Below are 25,382 nucleotides of genomic sequence, written 5' to 3'. Positions count from 1 at the left end.
GTATTGTATTGAGCTAAGATGTGTCTATATTCGGCAAGATGCACCTTTTTTCTGTACTGCCTCCTCTTTTACTGAACGATTCCAGTCAGATTTTTTCTCCTATCTGTGGAAAATCTGACTTTACTAGCGGAACGCTCCTTTCGAACTGAAATCGTATGCTGCAGGATAATGCTTACATCTCTGAGACCCTAAGAGACTGTATGTTTTGGATATATAACTAGACCTGGACGGGTTGGCCCTCGGATGCGATGCAGTGCACTATACGCCAAATGGACACCCAAGAAACATGAAGAATGGACTTTATTCATATCACAGTCTATAGGGGGGGGGGAGGGTTTGGGGGGCTGAAATGGGGGTTGTTTGTAACTTTTTGAAAACGTTTTAATAAAAAACAGAGCTCACAGCCTGGGAGAAGAAGACGCCCAGGAGAACAAGGGCAGTCTCCGCCCAGTATAACCAAGTCCCCCAAGTCTCTTCCTACTATAACCCAGTGACCGAACATACCGGAGGGCATAGCGGGAGAACGGAGCGGCGCCCAGGGATAATAGTAAGTGCAGTGAGATCCCCGGGCGCCGCTGTACAGATCATGCATAAGAAATGATCCTAGTAGTCTGCTGGGATCATTTCTTATGCATCTTATGGGGATTGCTCCTTTCCCGTGCGGACATCGATACTGAGGTCATGACTTTGGAATTTTGCTGTACAGATCATGACACTTAGTTCACAATGTTTGGACCGATGAAAGGTCCTCTTTAAAAGGTGAAACTAATATAGGAGACTCATTACAGGCAAAGCGAGATATTTCAAGCCTTTGTTATAATTTGGATGATTATGTCTTACAGCTTTATGGAACCCCAAAGTCACAATCTCAGGTCCCCTTTGCTCAGGGGGTATGGATTAATTAGCTGACTAGAGGGGGACACTTTGAGCCGAGAATATTCAACCTTTTCATAATATTCAAATTTTAAGCTGCATTACTGAAATAAATGAACTTTTGCACGATATTCAAATTTTTCGGGTTTCACCTGTATGTCTCCTTGCCCAACCGTATCTCATCCATATTGTATCCGGGCTAGAGGCCGTATCTCATCTTGTATCCGGGCAAGCGGCCGTATCTCATCTTGTATCCGGGCTAGAGGCCGTATCTCATCTTGTATCCGGGCTAGAGGCCGTATCTCATCTTGTATCCGGGCTAGAGGCCGTGTCTCATCTTGTATCCGGGCTAGAGGCCGTGTCTCATCTTGTATCCGGGCTAGAGGCCGTGTCTCATCTTGTATCCGGGCTAGAGGCCGTGTCTCATCTTGTATCCGGGCTAGAGGCCGTGTCTCATCTTGTATCCGGGCTAGAGGCAGTGTCTCATCTTGTATCCGGGCTAGAGGCCGTGTCTCATCTTGTATCCGGGCAAGAGGCCGTATCTCATCTTGTATCCGGGCTAGAGGCCATGTCTCATCTTGTATCCGGGCTAGAGGCCATGTCTCATCTTGTATCCGGGCAAGAGGCCGTGTCTCATCTTGTATCCGGGCAAGAGGCCGTGTCTCATCTTGTATCCGGGCAAGAGGCTGTATCTCATCTTGTATCCGGGCTAGAGGCCGTGTCTCATCTTGTATCCGGGCTAGAGGCCGTGTCTCATCTTGTATCCGGGTTAGAGGCCGTGTCTCATCTTGTATCCGGGCAAGAGGCCGTATCTCATCTTGTATCCAGATACAGATGGGCTCTTACCACTCATGTTCTCATAAAGTTCCTCCCCTTTTCCTCCAGGAGAGTCTCTTGGACGGATGCGAGTCCTGAACCTGGGGACTCAAGCCTTCAGTTGCTCCACACTGCCTGCCAGGACCTTCTGATGACAAATCCAGAGCTCAAATAGGGAAGCAACAAGCCAGACATCAAACCTGATGGGAAGGGTCCCTTCAGCAGGACATGACCATCCCATACAGCCGATTTGAGAAGGTCTAGAAAGGGTCTGTGATGGGCTAGGGGACCCCTACCATGAAGGTACTTGCCAGTCTAGACATGGGCTGGAAGGAGAGGAAACCCCCATACAACCCTAGCAAAGATCCTACAATTTGATAGAACAGGAATATTCCACTCAGGAATCCTCTCTGCACCTGTCCTCTGTAGAGACAGGAAGAGCACTGGAGGCTGAAGCGGCCTATTGACTTCTCTGTGTTCTAGTCCCTACAGAAGATCAGAAGGACGACCTACATATGGTGCTGTCATGGAGAACGTCCTGGAAAAAGTTATCTGGAGTAGTGCATACCAACACTTGAAGTACAGAAATGCAGAAACCGCTGCTCTCCAGTATAATATTCATCCTCTTTAGCTTCTTTACTCGCTCCTCTGCAGCTCTGGTCTCTTCATTCTCTGTGGGTGGGCAGCAGCTCATCCCATGTGACCATCAAGCACCTGCATCTCCCAGGAGTGCGCTGCAGCCAGCTCTTCCTAAGCCCCTCCCCCCGTGTAGAGATACAGCTATATACCTCCATGAATATACAAGTAGGGATGAATGAAAGGAGTCTGCACTGCTTCTCCACGAGATGACTGCACCGACACCGACAGGAGGAGGGAGCAGAGAAGATACTGAGCATGTGTCCATCCCTGAATGCAGGAGAAGGTGGACCAGAAACCTAGTCACAGAAGAAACAGCAGGGGGCGCTACCAGAAGGGAAATGTACTGTACATAAAAATACAACCAATATTATTACAGCATGTACATAGTAATAAAACTTCATCAGAAATGCCCCATTCACTGCACTGTGATACTTGTTATGTAATAACCCCTTTATTATCATGACAACCACAAATGACCCGACAACAGTCGTCGTCTGAGCCTAATGGCTGCAGGTCTCCCAGAGGCTGGACCTAGATATTAGATGGCGGCTCACAGCCAATAACCTTGTACACATGCATCCTCAGCACAGCCGGACAAGCTGCAGGTGGTTTCCGTGGAGGAGATCGGCTTCTACCAGACGCGTCCGGACTCGTTCCTCTCGGAGACATAAACGTATTGGTTCCTTATTCCCAATACAAACTACAAATTGACGTGGTACTGAAAGCAGGAAGTGCTGAACCCCATATGCACTGGGGCATCTATACCGGGGAGGCAGATCCTGCACCTGCGGTCCGCTGCCAATGGCAATCCCCAGCAAAAATGCATACAATGGAGGATGCCTGCAGCGGACCACAAGTACCACAATGGACATCCTACACAGAATAGCAAATGTGTGGATGTGATGAACAGTAAAAATAATATAACAAAAACAGACATGTGCACTCTGGGGTCTTACTAACCCTCGTACTGGTGTACGGGCTCAGACATGACCTCCAAACAGGAGAAGTTGGCTAATTCTCAATTTTACACCAGTACGAGGGTTAGTAAGACCGCAGAGTGCACCTGTCTGTTTTTGTTATATTATTGTTCCTTATTCCCACCAGTGGTCTCCATAGCCAGAGACTTGTAGGAATAAGCAGAGAACATGGAGCGTCTGTGGTCGGCTGTAATCCCGCCATCTCCAGCTCATTACACCAGTATAAACCTAGAATAGTACTGGATAAAACAAGGCGTCCTCCTACAGAGGAGAAGACATCTCCATTACCTGACCATCCTGTGGAAGAAGAGGACGCGGACATCTCTCTGGTGTTGTCCTCTGACTGGATCTCTCTGCAGGAGACACAGAGACTGGACTCAGACTTTACAGACAGAGAATTCCAGGACATTTGTATTTAGTCCTGTCTGTTACCTGGAGATGTGAGGGGCTGGTCCTCCATCATCACCTCCTTCTACAGCCCTCCTGTCCTCCTCCATCATCACCTCCTTCTACAGACCCTTGTGTCCTTCTAAATACTCCCACTCCTCCATGGAGAAATAGACAGCGACATCCTGACACCTTATAGGAACCTGACAACACAATGACACCGTCATCACCCAGACCCCTCCAGTGCTGTGACTGTATAATGTCCCAGCATTCCCGGCGGTGTCACCTCTCCAGTCAGCAGCTCCATCATCTTGTGGACGACTTCTAGGATCTTCTCATTGTCCTTCTCATGTATCAGATTACTAGACGTCTTCTTCACCGTGGAGTAATCCTGTTCATGGAAGACATAATAATAAATGTCACCATGTACATTCCAGAGTCCATCACTTCTACAGCCATGTCCACCTGTAATTACCATAGATAACGATGTAATGTGACATCATCAGAACCTCTCACCTCTCCAGTCACATCCCCTGTAATTACCATAGATAATGGTGTAATGTGACATCATCAGAACCTCTCACCTCTCCAGTCACATCCCCTGTAATTACTATAGATAATGATGTAATGTGACATCATCAGAACCTCTCAACCATTTCTTGCTCTTTGTACAGCAGGATCTGCTGCCGCTAAAAATGGTTTAGGCGTCATGAGAAACAATCCGCGCGTTGTGCTCCGTTATCCGGTAATCGATGGCACATTTACAATGGCAGGTTATTGCTGACGAGGGCTCATTAGCCATAATTTGCCCGAACCAAGGGGCCTAAGGCTGATGTTGTCCATCTGTCGGTCGCCCCATTGCCAATAAAGCCCAAACCAGACAGCACCAGTAACAGGTAAAACAGGAACCATCAGCACCGAACCAGTAACAGGGGACACAGTGCAGGGAAATCAGAGCAATGAGGGGGTGCAGGTCACCGTGGAGCCCCCACTATTCTCTGTGAAGGAAAAGCTGATCCCAGGGGAACCGCAGCAGTGTAGCATGGTCCATGACCTTAGGGAGGTGAACAAGATGGTCTGTGATGTACAGAACCCCCCCACCTTACTTCACCAAGTGCCACCGACTTCTTCTTGTTCTCCAGTGGTTGACGTGACCAGAGGTTTTTTCTTACTGCCCCTGGAGGAGACCGGTCACTAATTGCTGGAGCAGCCGACCTCAGGCTGCAGCAATGTCACCATTCACTTTCTCAGAAGAAATGTCCCAGGTTCTGGGGGTGTGAAGACCACATTACCCTACAACACAACTTCTGCAGTATCTCCCAGAGACCCCAGACAGAAGGGACGCCATATGCAGAGTGCCAGTACCCACTACAGTATATCACTAAGGGCCGTGTGGGCTCCTGCTGGGAATGGACCCCCAGTGCCTCTAGCTGCAGGGTCTGTACAAGGCTCTGACCTCATGGGGACAACAAGGTCTACTGACACGGACAGGACAGGACAGACTTTCAGCTCCAGCCTCAGCTTTACCTGACTACAATACGTGGACACGAGGTAATAACCGAGCTCCATGGAAAAAGCTCCGACCGTTAGGTTACTACTCCTAACATCCAGACACAATAGGGCTTCTCCTTCACATGTGAGAGATGTAACCGCAGCAGCCACACCGAAATACAAGGCGACTGACATAGTCCTGGACCAGCCGCTGACAATCCAAGTTTCATAAGTAGTCGAGGAAATGAGAACCAAACATATCTCCGCTGCCAGGTGGACACAGTACGAGGTGGCACTGCCAACGCCGTCAGGAAGAACCATCAGACAAGGTCTGGGTTAGATGACCTAGATAATCAGCATTATTGTATTGAATTGCTGAAAATTGAAAAGCAGGAGCTGGAGAAACTCCAATCCCTAACTTAGAATTTTTGGTAGATGGATCCCGGTACCACCATGAAGGAAGTCCATGCACTGGGTAGGCAGTCACTACCCTACCCTCCTGCTTAGCATAGAAAACATAGCTAAAGGCATTCACTGCAACATGTACAATGGCTCAAGTTCCGACAGCTAATACATACACACACTGCAGGTAGGTCTTTGGGGTGGCAGAAGACTATGGTCCTAGTCTAGAAGAGCAGAGACTTTGTGGGCTCAGCAGATAAACCCATTAAAAACGTAGTCTATTTGGGTAGTGATCATCAAGGTACAAACTCCCGAGGCAGGGGGTAATGCCTTTGCTGACGCAGCAGCCTGAGCAGCCACTCTGAAGCCCTAATGGAGGCCTACTGAGGAACCAAGTCCGACTGACATCTCTTTACTGGACAAGGCAGTAGATGTCTGGTTGTGTAGAGTGGAAGCAGCAAGTTTAGAACATGATGGACAAGAGAGGACATGTGGGGGGAGTAGAAGTGGCAGCTGCACAGTATGGAACCTGACGGACAAGACTGGAGATGCACAGCTGTGTAGGGGTAGTAGTAGTGGCATCAGCAGTACAGTATGGAACATGATGGACAAGCATCGTCCTGCTGTGACTGAGATGATGAGTAAGCAGTCCCATCCACAGTCATCCTTTTTCTATGCTGTAACATGCGGCCACCTACCAGAGGTGAGGGAGAGCTGTGACCTGTTACTACAGGCCGGACGGCTGGTGCGGACAGTGCTGCTGCTACCTCCACTACAGCCACCCACATTCTCACTGGTGACTGACATGGTACGGGTGCTTCCTCTTACATTACCCCATCCACTGAACTCTGTCTTTCTTTTTAAGAACGGAGGCACCTGTCACGGCCTATGGTGTGCGCTGTGACACTGTTGCTACACTTGCGGTTGCCTGCGGCAACGTGTTGCTGTGTGTGCATGCGGTGGCAGTGTCTCAGCCTTCTGGGTGATTGCCGTGAGATGGTTGCCTGCCGCAACGTGTAGCTTTCTATGCTTGTGTGTGCACTTCCCCTTTAAGTGGCTTCCTTCCCTTGTCTGGTGTTGGAAGAATTAACTGCCTTCCTGGTGTTTTGTTAACACTGGGTTTATGTCGCTGTGTGTGCGGCTGCTTGGGCTTTTTAGTCTCTGCTGGAAGCCTGTAGCTGAGTTGTACTCCAGCCTTGGTGTGTGCTGGAGTTAAGCTCCTTGTCTGGCTTTACCATCTGTCCAGTGAGGGCCACCCTTGTGGTCATAGATGTTCTATGTTATCACGGTGTCTCCTTCCCTTCCTGTCCCTTTTGTGTATGGAGTGGGTTTTGATCAGGGTGTTTGTATGTCTATTTTTTGGTGTTACATGTCTGGTAGTGTTTGGTTTCCAGCATGTTTGCTAGACTTTCCCCTGTCTCACATTTATTGCAGCTATGAGTGTCCTGGGTTCCTGTGTGGTTGTGGTGTTTCCTTAATGTTGGTGTGGACACTAGCACTTGTGCACGGGTTCCAGTCAGTGTGTCTGTGGCAGGTAAGTGTGTTACTGGTTTTACTTACCTGCCATCTCCATATGCTGTATGTGTTCCCCTCTCCTGGCAGCCTGGCCTCAGAGAGAGACTCCTGTTCTTCCGTGTTGAGGATAAACAGGTAGTCTCTCCCCTGCTCCTTAGTGAGGGATTACCAGGGCGATTTAGGGTTTCAATGAATCCTGAGTATGAGCCGTCCTACCATCGGGGTCCGCTCATACAGTGAGGAGTCAGGGAGAGGATTAGGGACGCGGTAGGAGGTGACCTGCTCCCTTATCACTCCTTTTTGGCCAGGCTGATCCCCTTTACCCTTTGACACCGCACGGTGGGGGGTTTCCCTCACTCCCCGCCGAGACAGCACCATTGCACCTTTACTGGTTATTCCAACCACAAGGCCCACAGCTAACTGCCAGACGTTAGAGGAGATCTCCTGCCTGTACAAGTTATTCCTTCCTCATCCATTGGCCAGATCTCTATTTCGGGACTCTTTCGCATGCCAGAAAACTTCCCCGGGCCTAGAGGACCCAATTCATATTTAAACTGGGTTGTATTAACCATCTGCCAATGTACGGCCTAACGCCCACCCAAAACCTCAGTCTCAATTACTTTCTGGACCCAGGAGCCAGAAGTGGCCGTACAGCGCTGAGATGCCTATAGGTCCAGTGCTCTCCTAATTCAGCAAACCTTTTCCTCTGGTGCCAGGTGAATGAGTAGGACTTAGCTGGTGGATTGGGGACGGCAAGTCCAGCCGCTGAGTCATTTTTCCGACCTGCTGCTTGGGGCCCACATGACTGCCCAAGCCGGGCACACACTGCTTCTGAGCACCAGGAGTTACATAAGGTACATTTTCCTGAAAAAGGGGAGAGGTGAAGGGGCAGTGGACTATTTTTGATGAGCACGGATATTTATCTCAAGTGGAGAAGCCAGAGCCACCCTTTGCCTTCTTTGAAACGATCCACAGTTTAACGAGTCCTGACACAATTTTAGTTTCTTTCTTCTCTTCATACTGAGCAGAAGAATGTCTGCACCTTTTACAGCTGACTGATTGCAAGAACTGAAGACTAAGTTTGTTGTTCTGCCAAAAAGCCAGTCTACTCTGCTTGGTTTAATACGGTTGGTCATGCTGACAGAGCCTCATTAACAATAAAACTCAGTGGCGTACTAGGGGGGGGGTCCGCCCCGGGTGCCGACTCTCTGGGGGGTGCCAGAAGCAATGAGCGCTTCCATCAATACAGACAGAAGCGCTCATTGCTGGAGTGCAGGGAGCTGAGTACTGTCACTCACCGCTCAGCTCCCCGCGCTCCTCCCCTCCTTCAGGCCGGCAGCGCACAGAATGGTGAAGCAGGAAGACTTCTCCCTGCTCCACCATTCAGCCTGCAGACACAGATCGCGCTGCCGTCCTGTGTGGGTGGGGCCTGCAGCCTGTAAATCTGCATAATCTCCACCCACACTGTGCTGCAGAGCAATCTGTTCCTAAAGGGAAGAGAGGTATGTGAGCTTCAGGAATCGGACAAGGTGAGTAATTACTGTGATTTTTTTTTTTTTTAATACAGAGGGGGCACAGAGGGCATTACAACTATGGAGGGGGGCACAGAGGGCATTACTACTATAGAGGGGGGCAGAGGTCTTTATTATGATGGAGGGGGCACAGAGGATTTTATTACTATAGAGGGGCACAGAGGATTTTATTACTATAGAGGGGGCACAGAGGATTTTATTACTATAGAGGGGGCACAGAGGATTTTATTACTATAGAGGGGGCACAGAGGATTTTATTACTATAGAGGGGGCACAGAGTCTGGGATTAAGGTTATAATTATTCCCCAGATGTCCCTTACCATTACCTGCAAATGAGTCCAAAGGGTCTGGGAATGTTCATCACTTCATAACCCAGGTAGTAAACCCAAGACTGAAGTAGTGAAAAGGTTTCTCTGACATTTTTTAACTGATGACCTATCCTCTGAAATATTTCCAATATGTCCATTATATAAAATTCAAGGACGATCATGATTACTGGTTTCCCTTACGTCATGGCAAATAGTCACATGACAAGGGGATCCAGTCTCTGCCGCGGCCAGTGTCGGCTGTGGCAATGTCAAACCAGATGAGCCCAGCCGAGCATTGCAGGCTTGGAAAAGAAGGAGCGGAGAACCAGCGCCAGGAAGCAGGTAAGTAATCTTCCCTTTACAGATCCAGTAAAGAGGGGGAGTTTGCCAAAGCCCCTCATTCTTGCACAACCCCTTTAAGATCTACAATTATAACAGCTGTAACTACACTTCTGAATATACTGATATTTTCTTTTAATTCCTGCTTCAATATATATGCAATAATTTTTATAACAAAGCTGAGTCTTCTCGCTATAAATGATACCAAGAAAAAAATATGGAAATTCATGGCATATTTTACAGGAAGGATTCAGAATTGGTTGTTCCTGGTGTGAATTCTCTGATGTTGAACAAGAGATGATTTCCGAGTAAAACATTTGCCACATTCTGAACACGAAAACGACTTCTCTCCGTTGTGAATTCTCTGATGGTTAGCAAGATGTGTTTTTTCAGTAAAACATTTTCCACATTCTGAACATGAAAACGGCTTCTCTCCTGTGTGACTTCTCTGATGTCTATCTAGACTTGATTTCTCAGTATAGCATTTGCCACATTCTGAACATGAATATGGCTTCTCTCCTGTGTGACTTCTTTGATGTAAAAGAAGAATTGACTTTCTAGTAAAGCATTTTGCACATTGTGAACACGAAAATGGCTTCTCTCCTGTGTGAATTCTCTGATGTTTTTCAAGATGTGTTTTTCTAGTAAAACATTTTCCACATTCTGAGCACGAAAACGGTTTATCTCCTGTGTGAATTTTCTGATGGCTCTTAAGAGATGATTTCTCAGTAAAAGATTTCCTACATTCTGAACATGAATACGGCTTGTCCCCTGTGTGAATTCTCTGGTGGTTTTGAAGATGGAATTTCTGAGTAAAAGATTTGCCACATTCTGAACATGAAAACGGCTTCTCTCCTGTGTGAATTCTCTGATGGTTTTTAAGATGTGTTTTTCTAGTAAAACATTTTCCACATTCTGAACATGAAAACGGCTTCTCTCCTGTGTGAATTCTCTGATGTTTTTCAAGATGTGTTTTTCTAGTAAAACATTTTCCACATTCTGAGCACGAAAACGGCTTATCTCCTGTGTGAATTTTCTGATGGCTCTTAAGAGTTGATTTCTCAGTAAAAGATTTCCTACATTCTGAACATGAATACATCTTGTCCCCTGTGTGAAGTTTCTGGTGGCTGTGAAGACGTGATTTCTGAGTAAAAGATTTTTCACATTCTGAACATGGATACGGCTTCTCTCCTGTGTGACTTCTTTGATGTAGAAGAAGAACTGACTTTTTAGTAAAGGATTTCGCACATTCTGAACACATAAACAGCTTATCTCCTGTGTGAATTCTATGATGGCTGTCAAGACTTGATTTATCAGTAAAAGATTTCCTACATTCTGAACATGAAAACGGCTTCTCTCCTGTGTGAGTTCTCTGATGGTCTTGAAGATGTGCTTTTCTAGTAAAACATTTCCCACATTCCGAACATAAAAACGGCTTCTCTCCTGTGTGAATTCGCTGATGGGTTTCAAGATGTGTTTTTTTCGTAAAACATTTTCCACATTCTGAACATGAAAATGGCTTCTCTCCTGTGTGAATTCTCTGATGGTTTTCAAGATGTGATTTGTTAATAAAACATTTCCCACAGTCTGAACAGGAATACAGCTTTTTCTGAGCTCTTTGGGTTCCAGAACGTCTTCTGCGAGTTTCATTCTGAGTATGAGTAGGTGATGAATTAGAAGATTGGACTTGTTTTAAAGGATGAGATAATAGATTTTTGCTGTGAAGGTCTGAGGGTACATCTGGGATAATGGCACACTCTTCATATGTATCTGATATGACACATGGATCATCTGCATTATAATATGTAGATATGAGATGTTTCTCCAAGCTCCCAGTACAGTCATCTACCAAGAACAAAACATTTTTTTAAATTATTTTTGAAAATGATTGAAGGCAGCTATCAAAATTCAGAACTGACGAGAGGCTAGAGGGGGCTGTCCAATTGTGTCTGGTGACCCCACACCTAAAAAACATAATGGCTCTAAGTACAGTCCTGATCAAAAGTTTAAGACCACTTGAAAAATGGCAAAAAATCTTATTTTACATTGTTGGATCTTAACAAGGTTCCAAGTAGAGCTTCAACATGCAACAAGAAGAAATGAGAGTGAGAAAACATTTTTTGAGCATTCAATTATTTAAAAAGAACGATTAAATTGAAACAGGCTGTTTTTCAGCTGATCCAAATTTTAGGACCACGTGCCTTTAAAGGGCCAAATCTGTGCAAAGATGTGGCTTCATTGTCATTTTCTGTCAGGTAGTCACACATTGTGATGGCAAAGGCAAAATAAACTCTCCCTTTTTGAACGTGGTCGGTTTGTTGAACTGCATAAGCAGGGTCTCTCACAGCGCGCCATCACTGCTGAGGTGGGACGCAGTAAGACAGTCATTTGGAATTTCTTAAATGATCCTGAGGGTTATGGAACAAAAAATTCATTAGCACTGAGCCGGAGGATCCAATTGGCTGTCCGTCAAGACACTGGACGATCCTCAACCCAAATTAAGGCCCTTACTGGTGCTGACTGCAGCCCCATAACCATCAGATGGCATCTGAGACTGAAGGGCTTCAAAAACTAAAAACTTCTTCAAAGACCTCGTCTCCTTGAACGCCACAGAACTGCTCGTTTGGACTTTGCAAGAGAGCACCAAACATGGGACATTCAAAAGGTGGAAGAAAGTTGTATTCTCCGATGAGAATTTTTTTTACCTTGATGGTCCTGATGGATTCCAACGTTACTAGCATGACAAGCTGATCCCACCTGAGATGTTTTCTACGCGCCACAGTGGAGGGGGCGCCATAATGGTCTGGGGTGCTTTTTCCTTCAGTGGAACAATGGAGCTTCAGGAAGTGCAGGGGCGTCAAACGGCCGCTGGCTATGTCCAGATGTTGCAGAGAGCATTCCTCATGACTGAGGGCCCTCGTCTGTGTGGTAACGACTGGGTTTTTCAACAAGACAACGCTACAGTACACAATGCCCGCAGGACGAGGGACTTCTTCCAGGAGAATAACATCCTGCGTATTCCCCTGATCTAAATCCAATTGAGAACATTTGGGGATGGATGGCAAGGGAAGTTTACAAAAATGGACAACAGTTCCAGACAGTAGATGGCCTTCGTGCGGCCGTCTTCACCACTTGGAGAAATGTTCCCACTCACCTCATGGCAACGCTTGCATCAAGTATGCCGAAACGAATTTTTGAAGTGATAAACAATAACGGCGGAGCTACTCATTACTGAGTTCATATTTGGAAGTTGAATTTCTGTTTTGGGGGGGGGGGGGGTTATTTATTTTTTGGAGGTGTGGTCCTAAACTTTTAATCAGCTGAAAAACAGCCTGTTTCAGTTTATTCGTTGTTTTCATTAAATTGAATGCTCAATTTTTTTTTGTCTCACTCCCATTTCTTCTTGTTGCATGTTGAAGCTCTACTTGGAACCTTGTTAAGATCAGCCGTGCTAAATAGGATTGTTTGCCATTTTTCAAGTGGTCTTAAACTTTTGATCAGGACTGTACATAGAAGGGTCAGGCAAGAAAAACAGAGCTGTTACAACAGGCAAGAGTCAGGCAATCATATGCATAGGTTTCTCACATCCTAGAGATCAATCATCTAACACAGGCAGGCTCAATCTGCGGCCCTCCAGCTGTTGCAAAGCTACAACTCACAACATGCCCTAATAGCTGTAGGCTATCCAGGCATGCTGGAAATTGTAGTTTTGCAACAGTTGGAGGGCCGCAAGTTGGGCATCCGTGATCAAACAGAATACTGTGAAAAAGATTCTTTGCCCGGCGTCAGGAGGAGGAGGAGACGCTGCCCCCGTCCATGAACAACATACAACAATTGACGGCAATGTTACAGCAGAAGGTATGAGAAGGGGCCAAGTCCATAACCATTACTGATGCTGTGATGTAGGACCAGTTTGTGTTACATCTCAGAAATCAACCATGGCAAAGGAACCGGTGTGAGAAACTCAAAATTACATCAAGTTTAATCTATTTTGATCAACTCAAGTGAGAACCTGAACGGACTATACACCAGTTGTTTAAGGCAGAAATAACCTTAGGAGAGAAGAAGCAAGCCAACTGAAAAATTAAATAACTGACTCTAGCATTATAACAATAAGTCATTGTATGAAACAGAGGTGTCAGGAGAGCCAGGTATGGCAGCCCAATAATCAAAATTTTTTAGATGAAACCAGAAGGTACCCGCGGCCTGTATGGATGACACGTGTTGACACTTTGTGCATTCGTAATTTGGACACCAGAATCCAGTGCAGTCCAGAGTGTATGTGACATGAGGCCTGTGAAATGCTGCACAGAGGGACACGTCCAGGAGATTCATGGAAGAGACCCGTCACCATGATACTACTGAGCAAGTCCTGGAGAGTCACAGCGCAGACCTGAGGGAGTCGTTACCACCTTGGTGTAATGGGCTAGGATCAGCGGGAACACTCCTACTGGCTTCCTCTTCTCCTGTCTACTAGTATGTTGGGGCAGTTTCTATGTATTATACAGTAGCTGATCTCTTGCTCAGCCGACCTCTCTTCTGTAGCTCACCTTGTTTGGAGAGCAGCTCCTGACTGGTTAGCCTCGCTGTAATATTCCTAGTTTCTGCAGGGGCTGCTGGTTATAGTGTAAGCTTTGTGCTTTTCATTCCAGTAATCCTTTTATTTTCTAGTATCTCTCCTAGTTTTCCTCATCCGTGTAGTTTTGTTCTTATGATCAGTCCAGTCTTTACCTCTGATTCTTGTAGTCTGTAGTGTGGTTGGGGGGAGGGGATGTTCCATGTTTCAGTCTGTCCTGCATTGATTCTAGTTCAGCTCTGCTCAGTTTGGGTTGGGTCTTAGTGTCCTCCTGTTGTCTGTTTTAGGGTCCATTCACACGTCCGTGGTGTATTGCGGATCCGCAATACACCCGTCCGACACTCCCATACAACAGCATATTTTTGTCTGCAGCTGCGGACAAGAATAGGACATGTTCTATTTTTTTCCGGAACTGCGGACCGTAAGTTCAGGGCCGCTATCCGGAAATGCGGATGCGTTGCGTACATAGTGTGCTCTCGGCATCCATTCCGTCCACATAAAGAATGAATGGGTCTGCACCCGTTCCGCAGAATTGCAGAACGGGTGCAGACACATTTATACGGAAGTGTGAATGGACCCTTAGAGATTAGGATTTTTCATAGGCATGTCTCAATGGACAGTGAGGGTCAGTGATGTCTGGTATTTGGGTCAGCATGTAAGGACAGATCTAAGGAAAGATCCAGTCAGGGCCACTTATTGTCTAGTGTTCAATCATCCGTTCACCATATAACCCCCATCATCCGTCTGTTCCATTGTGTGATTACCATACCCATCCTGGTCCAGTCATCTAATGATCAGCTTCTATCTCCTCGCTTTCTTCTTACCTGCTAGTGCTGTGATATGTGCTTTGTATTACACAGTTTGGCCTTACTGTAAGTCCTGGGGGTATCTGAGTACTGGAGGATACTGTTTGGACCTGGGGGAAGTCCATTTCAGGGTCATTATGGTTACAGACTCATCTCTGCTTCATTTAGTGGTCACTACTCACCTGGACTCTTATCTGTAGGGATCTCCTCCTCGTATTCCTCATCGCCCCTCACATCTGTCTCTGTAGGGATCTCCTCCTTGTATTCCTCATCGCCCCTCACATCTGTCTCTGTAGGAATCTCCTCCTTGTATTCCTCATCGCCCCTCACATCTGTCTCTGTACCATTCATATTGTTCAGATCTTCATCCTGATTCAAAATGTGTGAAACAAATATTGTGAATTACAGGACAGTTGTACAAGTTGAGTGGAATGTTTTAGATGCCTACAAAAAAAAATCATTAAAAGAGTTATCCAGCGGTGACCTGTGACTAATGTGGCACATGACTGAGTGACGTACTGCATGGGTGGCAGGTGCTCCCCTGCCCTGTCAACTGGATGCGGATTCTCAGAGACCCGGGATCTGCAGAGGTGCCCATGTATCGATGGAGCTGGAAGCCACCAGCAGGGATCAGGTAAGTATGAATCCAGCCACTCTGAAGGGGTCTGTTAAATAATTAGGCTGGATAACCTCTGTAAAGGGATTATCCCACAAATTAAGAAGTAGGAATTCTACCAGCGACTGGTTTCTCTGGAGTCCGACATGACAGCACCACATGGAGATTGCCCTTCTAGTCTTCTGCAGGGACAGGGACACAGAGAGGTTACAAGGCTCCTCTCACCATCTCCCTCCAGTGTTTTCTGAAATACTACACCAGGATGGATGCAACTAAATATGTATTTACTCATTACCAATGACACCACATGGAGCGACACCAGATAAGCATGTGGTTGGGGGAGAAGGGAGTCTGGGTCAAATCTCTCAAGGGTTAACTCCTGATTGTATTAGATGTCCAGTCTGTAATAAAGCTTGCCCGAGGCGCTGCTCTGCAGATCCAATCATGAGATGCCTCTGCTCTTTCTGCCCATGGAACGAAAAAGGCCCTGGTGTGATTGGCTTTAATTCCATCTGGACCAGGAACTCTTTGCAAATTACAGAATTATTGGATTGCAGTCTTCAGCCACCTCGCCAAGGTGGTCTCTCAGACCTTCTTCCCCTTGTTCCTTCCTGAGAACTGTATGAACAGATTTGGATCTGATCTCCAGGATCTCAAGGCATCTAAATATTTCCTATTAATCTTTTGACATCTAAGATGTGGAATCACCATTGTCAGGGGATGCATTAAAAAGATGGAAAAAACATCTCTTGGTTAAGGTGAAAAGCTGAAATCTTTGAGGTAAGACTCACTGATGCAAAGGGGCTGTAATTTCCCGACCCTACGAGCCAAGGTAATGGCATCTGGGAAAACAGTTTTAAGGTACAAGAATTTCAAACTCAACTCCTCAAGAGTATCGCAGAGACCACTGAAGTTAGGTCCCAAAGAGGAATGGACTGTTTTAGGGCCGGTCTGATCCAGGATGTAGCCTTAATGAACATTTTGATCCATCTAAAGTCTGCAAGGGGAAGGTCCAGAAAACAACCCAGGGCTGAGATCTGTACCTTTAGGCTCCTGGGTCTAATGCCATTAGCATATCCTGTAACACTTCGGTGTTTGTGGGGAAGGAGGGGGGGGGGGGGACACCAGACCGAGCATAGGAGGGACAGGGGTGAGGAAATAAGGCCTGGAAACTAGGGAAAGAGCAGGACACCTCCGAGAGCAACCCTAATCAAAGTCCTAAATATGCCCACCGGAACAGCCTGACGCTAATGTGAAAGTAGCCTGAAAAGGAACCGAACATTTAGAATCGTACCAGGAGCAAAATCTCTTTGAAACCTCCCTGTAAACTTGTGAGATAACTTCCTTGGGACTCTGCTGTAAGGTAGATATTACTCTGACAGTCCCTGAATTTTCAGGATTCCCCTCTCAGGATTCAAGCTTTCAGGATTTCTGCATCTGGACCTTTCGATACAGAAGAGGGCCCTGGAGAAGAACAATATTTTATCTTAGATAAAGAGGTACTGGGTCTTCCAGAAATAAATACTTCAGGATCGGGAACCAGCTGTGCTTTGGACAGAATTAAGTAATTTGAATGACACTGGTTGCTTTTAACCATATATTCTTCAGGACGGCCGGGATAAAAGGACAAGGAGGAAATGAGCATGCTAGGCCCATATTCTATTCCTGAGCCCCTCACCCCTTTTTGCTGGTATCCATAGGGACTTACATTCCAAAGAATCCTTCATTACAGGTTTTCTGGGAAAGTCCACGAAAGTAAAGCCTGTCTTCTCACTCTGGATAAAAGGATTTTTCCCACGGTGCAAAGGAGCCAACCACGGTCCAGATGTTAATGGTAAGAAAAAAGATCTTTATTGCAGGTTTTTATTGCGTAAACCTGCAATAAAGATCTTTTTTCTTACCATTAACATCTGGACCGTGGTTGGCTCTTTTGCACCGTGGGAAAAATCCTTTTACTCTTTGAAAACTTGCAACTTCTTGGGGACTCCAGGTATCTCTCTCTGATAAGAAGATTTCCCTCAGTGGCTGCAGGTCCACCACCAACTGGGATTCCAGTATACATCTTGATGAGCTTCTACTAGAGTTGTGCCTACAGGTAGCACAACCACTAAAGGTGAGCCTTGTACTGGAACCATTTCTCTACCTATCTCAAAACGGTATTACCTTAGGTGCTGGAAAAACAGCTAAAATAAAAGGCCTGTGGATTTGCTCTAACTCTGGGAAGATGAATTGTTTGGTTGAGGCCGTAAGAATCAATTTCTGTAGAGAACAGACGTGAAACTGGCTCCAAAGAACTCTGGAGATGCAGAAGGTCATTAACCCCAAGATGTCCATAGCTTCCTTTAATAAGCAGTGTCTCTTTCTCCAGAAGACTGATATTTTCCCCTGTATCATCTCATATTTGAGAATTGGCAGAAATGAGTGTTTGTCAAGAAAAATCTTCCTGGTGTCTGGAGAGAAATCCGATTTCCTGATGTTCACGATCCAACAATTCTCCAAAAATCCAGAATTGGAGTGGATTCTGACATCAAGAGAAAATTACAATAAAGAAGAAGAGACCGGCACTCATTCTGAGGAAAGCACGTGTTGTGCTGAAACGCGTCACTATGCTCCATAATATGTGACTGAATAAACCACAGCACCATATAATCATCGCGAGTGCCGGTCTCTTCTTCTTTATTGTAAGTTTTGGGACGCCTTCCCATCGACTCGTGCACCGCACATACTTCAGCAGTGCCGACCCTTTTCTACAAAAGATCAAGAGAAAATTGTCCAAACTATGGAACTGATGATGATATCTCTTTCTATAAAGAAGACCAGGATCTCTAATCCCAGGTTTTTGAAAAGTTACTGGGCAGAGGGTACTCACAGAGAGGGCTCTGAGTGCTGCCCCTGGAACCAGCACCATAGGTTCGCCACCACTGATCTAGCCTGTTCTGACTTTTAGGAAATGTTGGGCGCAGTGGTTATGTTAGCGCAGGTAGAATTAAGAAGCTCCGGACAGCCCAGACAGACTACCAGTAGAGAGGATCGTGTGATCTACCAACAAGAATGAGCAGCTCCCATAGTTTTGTTGTCCACCACCTAGACACAGGTGGCCCCTTAATGTCTGCCCAGACTTTTTTCAGACAGACATTCAGCAGAAGGAAATCTGACATCATGGCGTCCATTATGTGTCCTGTCATTGACAGTCAGCTACTGTAATCTTTGTTTGCAAAGATGTCCTAATTGGGAAACCTGGACTACTACAGACTGGAACCGTATTATCTTTAGTGACAATTCTAGTCCTTCTTTGGGATCCAGTATGGAGGTCTCCTGGCGAGCGCTTCAATCCTTTGCTATGGAGAGACATACTGCCCTAACTGCTGGTGTGATGATCTGGGAGCCATCGCATACGACAGTCGGTGACCCCTAGTAGTGGTCCGAGGGGCACTAACAGCTCAGTGATACGTGCAGGACATCCTGTCGCCACATGTGTTCTTTCTCATAGCACTTTTCAGCTGGATATGCTCGCCTGCGCACAGCGAGGCTTCTCCAGGAAGGTTTCCTATTTTATTACCTATAAAGCATTTATGGGAACATCTGAAATGCGATCTTCAGCAACCTATGAGTGTGCAGGATCTACAGGAGCATCTGTAACCTCTGTGGGCAAATGTACCCTAGGATACCGAACATCTTCAGGTGAAACTCGAAAAATTTTAATATCGTGCAAAGTTCATTTTTTTCAGTAACGTAACTTAAAAGGTGAAACTAATATAGGAGACTCATTACAGGCAAAGCGAGATATTTCAAGGCTTTGTTATAATTTGGGCGATTATGGCTTACAGCTTTAAGAAACCCCAAAGTCACAATCTCAGGTCCCCTTTGCTCAGGGGGTATGGATTAATTAGCTGACTAGAGGGGGACACTTTGAGCCGAGAATATTCAACCTTTTCACAATATTCTAATTTTAAGCTGCATTACTGAAATAAATGAACTTTTGCACGATATTCTACTTTTTCGAGTTTCACATGTATGTCTCCTTGCCCAACCGTATCTCATCTATCTTGCATCGGGGCTAGAGGCCGTATCTCATCTTGGATCGGGGCTAGAGGCCGTATCTCATCTTGGATCGGGGCTAGAGGCCGTATCTCATCTTGGATCGGGGCTAGAGGCCGTATCTCATCTTGGATCGGGGCTAGAGGCCGTATCTCATCTTGGATCGGGGCTAGAGGCCGTATCTCATCTTGGATCCCGGCTAGAGGCCGTATCTCATCTTGGATCCCGGCTAGAGGCCGTATCTCATCTTGGATCCCGGCTAGAGGCCGTATGTCATCTTGGATCCCGGCTAGAGGCCGTATGTCATCTTGGATCCCGGCTAGAGGCCGTATGTCATCTTGGATCCCGGCTAGAGGCCGTATGTCATCTTGGATCCCGGCTAGAGGCCGTATGTCATCTTGGATCCCGGCTAGAGGCCGTATGTCATCTTGGATCCCGGCTAGAGGCCGTATCTCATCTTGGATCCCGGCTAGAGTCAGCCTAACAGGGTCCTAAACCCTCCTTGGAATTGGACAATTTTCACCAATAAATTGTCTCCATTTCTGTAATATTGGGACCCCTTACATTTATCATCATTAGTCACACTGGGAAAGTTTAATCCCAACATCTCCTTCTTGATGCAGGATTTTTGGTCAATGAATGTATATACATATGGGCTCTTACCACTCATGTTCTCATAAAGCTCCTCCCCTTTTCCTCCAGGAGAGACTCTCGGACAGATACGAGTCCTGAACATGAGGACTCAAGCCTTCAGATGCTCCACACTGCCTGCCAGGATCTTCTGAGAGCTCAAATAGGGAAGCAATTTTTTGCTATTTCCTATACCCGACATCAAACCTGATGGGAAGGGTCCCTTCAGCAGGACATGGCCATCCCATTCAGCCGATTTGAGAAGGTCTAGAAAGGGTCTGGGATGGGCTAGGGGACCCCTAACATAGAAGTTACTTGCCAGTCTAGACATGGGCTGGAAGGAGAGGAAACCCCCATACAACCCTAGCAAAGATCCTACAATTTGATAGAACAGGAAATTTCCACTCAGGAATCCTCTCTGCACCTGTCCTCTGTAGAGACAGGAAGAGCACTGGAGGCTGGAGCGGCCTATTGACTTCTCTGTGTTCTAGTCCCTACAGATGATCAGAAGGACAACCTACATATGGTGCTGTCATGGAGAACATCCTGGAAAAAGTTATCTGGAGTAGTGCATACCAACACTTGAAGTACTGAAATGCAAAAACCGCTGCTCTCCAGTATAATATTCATCCTTTTTAGCTTCTTTACTCCGTCCTCTGCAGCTCTGGTCTCTTCATTCTCTGTGGGTGGGCAGCAGCTCATCCCATGTGACCATCAAGCACCTGCATCTCCCAGGAGTGTGCTGCAGCCAGCTCTTCCTAAGCCCCTCTCCCCTCCCCCCGTGTAGAGATACAGCTATATACCTCCATGAATATACAAGTAGGGATGAATGAAAGGAGTCTGCACTGCTTCTCCACGAGATGACTGCACCGGCACTGACAGGAGGAGGGAGCAGAGAAGATACTGAGCACGTGTCCATCCCTGAATGCAGGAGAAGGTGGACCAGAAACCTAGTCACAGAAGAAACAGCAGGGGGCGCTACCAGAAGGGAAATGTACTGTACATAAAAATACAACCAATATTATTACTGCATGTACAGTACAGACCAAAAGTTTGGACACCTTCTCATTCAAAGAGTTTTCTTTATTTTCATGACTATGAAAATTGTAGATTCACGCTGAAGGCATCAAAACTATGAATTAACACATGTGGAATTATATACATAACAAAAACAGTGTGAAACAACTGAAAATATGTCATATTCTAGGTTCTTCAAAGTAGCCACCTTTTGCTTTGATTACTGCTTTGCACACTCTTGGCATTCTCTTGATGAGCTTCAAGAGGTAGTCACCTGAAATGGTCTTCACTTCACAGGTGTGCCCTGTCAGGTGTAATAAGTGGGATTTCTTGCCTTATAAATGGGGTTGGGACCATCAGTTGCGTTGAGGAGAAGTCAGGTGGATACACAGCTGATAGTCCTACTGAATAGACTGTTAGAATTTGTATTATGGCAAGAAAAAAGCAGCTAAGTAAAGAAAAACGAGTGGCCATCATTACTTTAAGAAATGAAGGTCAGTAAGCCGTAAAATTGGGAAAACTTTGAAAGTAAGGGCTATTTGACCATGAAGGAGAGTGATGGGGTGCTGCGCCAGATGACCTGGCCTCCACAGTAACCGGACCTGAACCCAATCGAGATGGTTTGGGGTGAGCTGGACCGCAGAGTGAAGGCAAAAGGGCCAACAAGTGCTAAGCATCTCTGGAAACTCCTTCAAGACTGTTGGAAGACCATTTCAGGTGACTACCTCTTGAAGCTCATCAAGAGAATGCCAAGAGTGTGCAAAGCAGTAATCAAAGCAAAAGGTGGCTACTTTGAAGAACCTAGAATATGACATATTTTCAGTTGTTTCACACTTTTTTGTTATGTATATAATTCCACATGTGATAATTCATAGTTTTGATGCCTTCAGAGTCATGAAAATAAAGAAAACTCTTTGAATGAGACGGTGTGTCCAAACTTTTAGTCTGTACTATACATAGTAATAAAACTTAGTCAGAAATGCCCCATTCACTGCACTGTGATACTTGTTATGTAATAACCCCTTTATTATCATGACAACCACAAATGACCCGACAACAGTCGTCGTCTGAGCCTAATGGCTGCAGGTCTCCCAGAGGCTGGACCTAGATATTAGATGGCGGCTCACAGCCAATAACCTTGAACACATGCATCCTCAGCACGGCCGGACATGCTGCAGGTGGTTTACGTGGAGTAGATCGGCTTCTACCAGACGCGTCCGGACTCGATCCTCTCAGGGACATAAACCTATTGGTTCCTTATTCCCACCAGTGGTCTCCATAGCCAGAGACTTGTAGGAAGAAGCAGAGAACATGGAGCGTCTGTGGTCGGCTGTAATCCCACAATCTCCAGCTCATTACACCAGTATAAACCTAGAATAGTACTGGATAAAACAAGGCATCCCCCTACAGAGGAGAAGACATCTCCATTACCTGACCGTCCTGTGGAAGGAGAGGACGCGGACATCTCTCTGGTGTTGTCCTCTGACTGGATCTCTCTGCAGGAGACACAGAGACTGGACTCAGACTTTACATACATAGAATTCCAGGACATTTGTATTTAGTCCTGTCCATTACCTGGAGATGTGAGGGGCTGGTCCTCCTCCATCTTGACCTCCTTGTACAGACCCTTGTGTCCTTCTAAATACTCCCACTCCTCCATGGAGAAGTAGACAGCGACATCCTGACACCTTATAGGAACCTGACAACACAATGACACCGTCATCACCCAGACCCCTCCAGTGCTGTGACTGTATAATGTCCCCGCATTCCCGGCGGTGTCACCTCTCCAGTCAGCAGCTCCATCATCTTGTGGACGACTTCCAGGATCTTCTCATTGTTCTTCTCATGTATCAGATTACTAGACGTCTTCTTCACCGTGGAGTAATCCTGGTCATTGAAGACATAATAATAAATGTCACCATGTACATTCCAGAGTCCATCACTTCTACAGCCATGTCCACCTGTAATTACCATAGATAATGGTGTAATGTGACATCATCAGAACCTCTCACCTCTCCGGTCACATCCCCTGTAATTACCATAGATAACGGTGTAATGTGACATCATCAGAACCTCTCACCTCTCCAGTCACCTCCCCTGTAATTACCATAGATAATGGTGTAATGTGACATCATCAGAACCTCTCACCTCTCCAGTAAGCAGGAGGAGCATCTCCAGGGTAAGATCTAATATCCTCTCCGCCATCTTGTCCCCGTCTCCGTCCATTATCTGGTACTGATGATGTCATCAGACAATCCTAGATCACAGGAACCTGAATGGAAGAAGAGGAGTCAATGTAGAATCCGCATGAAATCCCATAGAAATGCTTATAATGACCGGAGATGATGAGGGACATTTGGGAGAAATCAGGAGATGAGGTCTTCTCTCTATTGTCTGGACTGATGACTGGAAGATCTCGTCAGGGCAGTTCCTCCATGTTTGAGGTGACAGCAGTGTAAAGTATGGTGCGCCCTGACACTGGCCGCAGTGGTGATACCAGTAATGTAAACCATCATGGCCACAGTGGTCATGTGACACTTATACTGGTATCACTGCTGGGATACATCCTCATAACATGGACGTCTATGGGAGATGACGACCACTGCTGGAGACACTGGTGGACGCCTCCCAGGTCCCTCTCCGGCAGAGACTTCAGTGTCCCCGACGTCAGGAGAGCAGCGCATGCGCAGGATGTCAGTGCGGCCTGTGACTGACAGAATACACTGCACTACTGAAGCATCGACTGCCAGAATACACTGCACTACTGAAGCGTCGACTGCCGCAATACACTGCACCACTGAAGCGTCAACTGCCGCAATACACTGCACCACTGAAGCGTCAACTGCCACAATACACTGCACCACTGAAGCGTCAACTGCCGCAATACACTGCACCACTGAAGCGTCAACTGCCACAGACATCATACACTGCACTACTGAAGCATCAACTGCCCCAATACACTGCACTACTGAAGCGTCGACTGCCGCAATACACTGCACCACTGAAGCGTCAACTGCCGCAATACACTGCACCACTGAAGCGTCAACTGCCGCAATACACTGCACCACTGAAGCGTCAACTGCCACAATACACTGCACTACTGAAGCGTCAACTGCCACAATACACTGCACCACTGAAGCGTCAACTGCCCCAATACACTGCACCACTGAAGCGTCAACTGCCACAATACACTGCACCACTGAAGCGTCAACTGCCCCAATACACTGCACCACTGAAGCGTCAACTGCCCCAATACACTGCACCACTGAAGCGTCAACTGCCACAATACACTGCACTACTGAAGCGTCAACTGCCACAATACACTGCACTACTGAAGCGTCAACTGCCACAATACACTGCACTACTGAAGCGTCAACTGCCACAATACACTGCACTACTGAAGCGTCAACTGCCACAATACACTGCACTACTGAAGCGTCAACTGCCACAATACACTGCACTACTGAAGCGTCAACTGCCACAATACACTGCACTACTGAAGCGTCAACTGCAACAATACACTGCACTACTGAAGCGTCAACTGGCAAAATACACTGCACTACTGAAGCATCAACTGCCACAATACACTGCACTACTGAAGCGTCAACTGCCAGAATACACTGCACCACTGAAGCGTCAACTGCCAGAATACACTGCACTACTGAAGCGTCAACTGCCCCAATACACTGCACTACTGAAGCGTCAACTGCCACAATACACTGCACTACTGAAGCATCAACTGCCACAATACACTGCACTACTGAAGCGTCAACTGCCCCAATACACTGCACTACTGAAGCGTCAACTGCCCCAATACACTGCACTACTGAAGCACCAGCTGTGACAGACATCACACACTGCACTACTGCCTGCGGCCCCCGGCTCCCCGGTACCTGCTCCTCATGCCGGGGCTCTCCCTCCCGCTGTCCGGACATCAGAGCCTCTTTACAGGACGTTTCCAGCAGAACTTCCTCTTTCCCTCAGGTTCCTGGAGTTTTCTACTCCCAGCATGCTTTGCGGTGTGACGTCACAGGGCTGGCCCCGCCCGGCACACTGGTCAGTCAGCACTAGCCCCGCCGCCCCTACACCTCCGGCGGCCATGTTAGTACACCCACACATGGCTCCTGCTCCTCTCCTCACATCGCTGAGGGCCACAGGCGCTTCCCTCACCATCTCCAGAGCCCCAAACACTGGGAGCGGCCAGCACAGCCGTATCTAAGCCTCTCATGTGAGATACAGCCTGCTGAGCCTGGATCACAGCTTCTCCTGTGTGATACTGTCTGCTGAGCTGTGTATCTAATCCTATCCTGTGTTATACTGTCTGCTGAGCCGTGTATCTAATCCTATCCCGTGTGATACTGTCTACTGAGCCGTGTATCTAATCCTATCCTGTGTGATACTGTCTGCTGAGCTGTGTATC

The 25,382-nt window shown here is 46.7% G+C and overlaps 1 protein-coding gene and 1 pseudogene across 1 annotated transcript in view; one reads left to right on the top strand and one right to left on the bottom strand.

The window, feature by feature from the left end:
• The window catches only part of LOC122939172 (gastrula zinc finger protein XlCGF26.1-like), a 1,061,774-nt gene that overhangs the window by 20,765 nt on the left and 1,015,627 nt on the right, over nt 1-25,382 (top strand). The gene's annotated exons all lie outside the window — the stretch shown is intronic.
• The window catches only part of LOC122938193, a 108,986-nt pseudogene continuing 92,440 nt past the window's right edge, over nt 8,837-25,382 (bottom strand).

Source organism: Bufo gargarizans, chromosome 5, assembly GCF_014858855.1.
Source record: "Bufo gargarizans isolate SCDJY-AF-19 chromosome 5, ASM1485885v1, whole genome shotgun sequence".
Classification (NCBI taxonomy): domain Eukaryota; kingdom Metazoa; phylum Chordata; class Amphibia; order Anura; family Bufonidae; genus Bufo; species Bufo gargarizans.
This window is presented reverse-complemented; position numbering and strand designations above follow the sequence as displayed.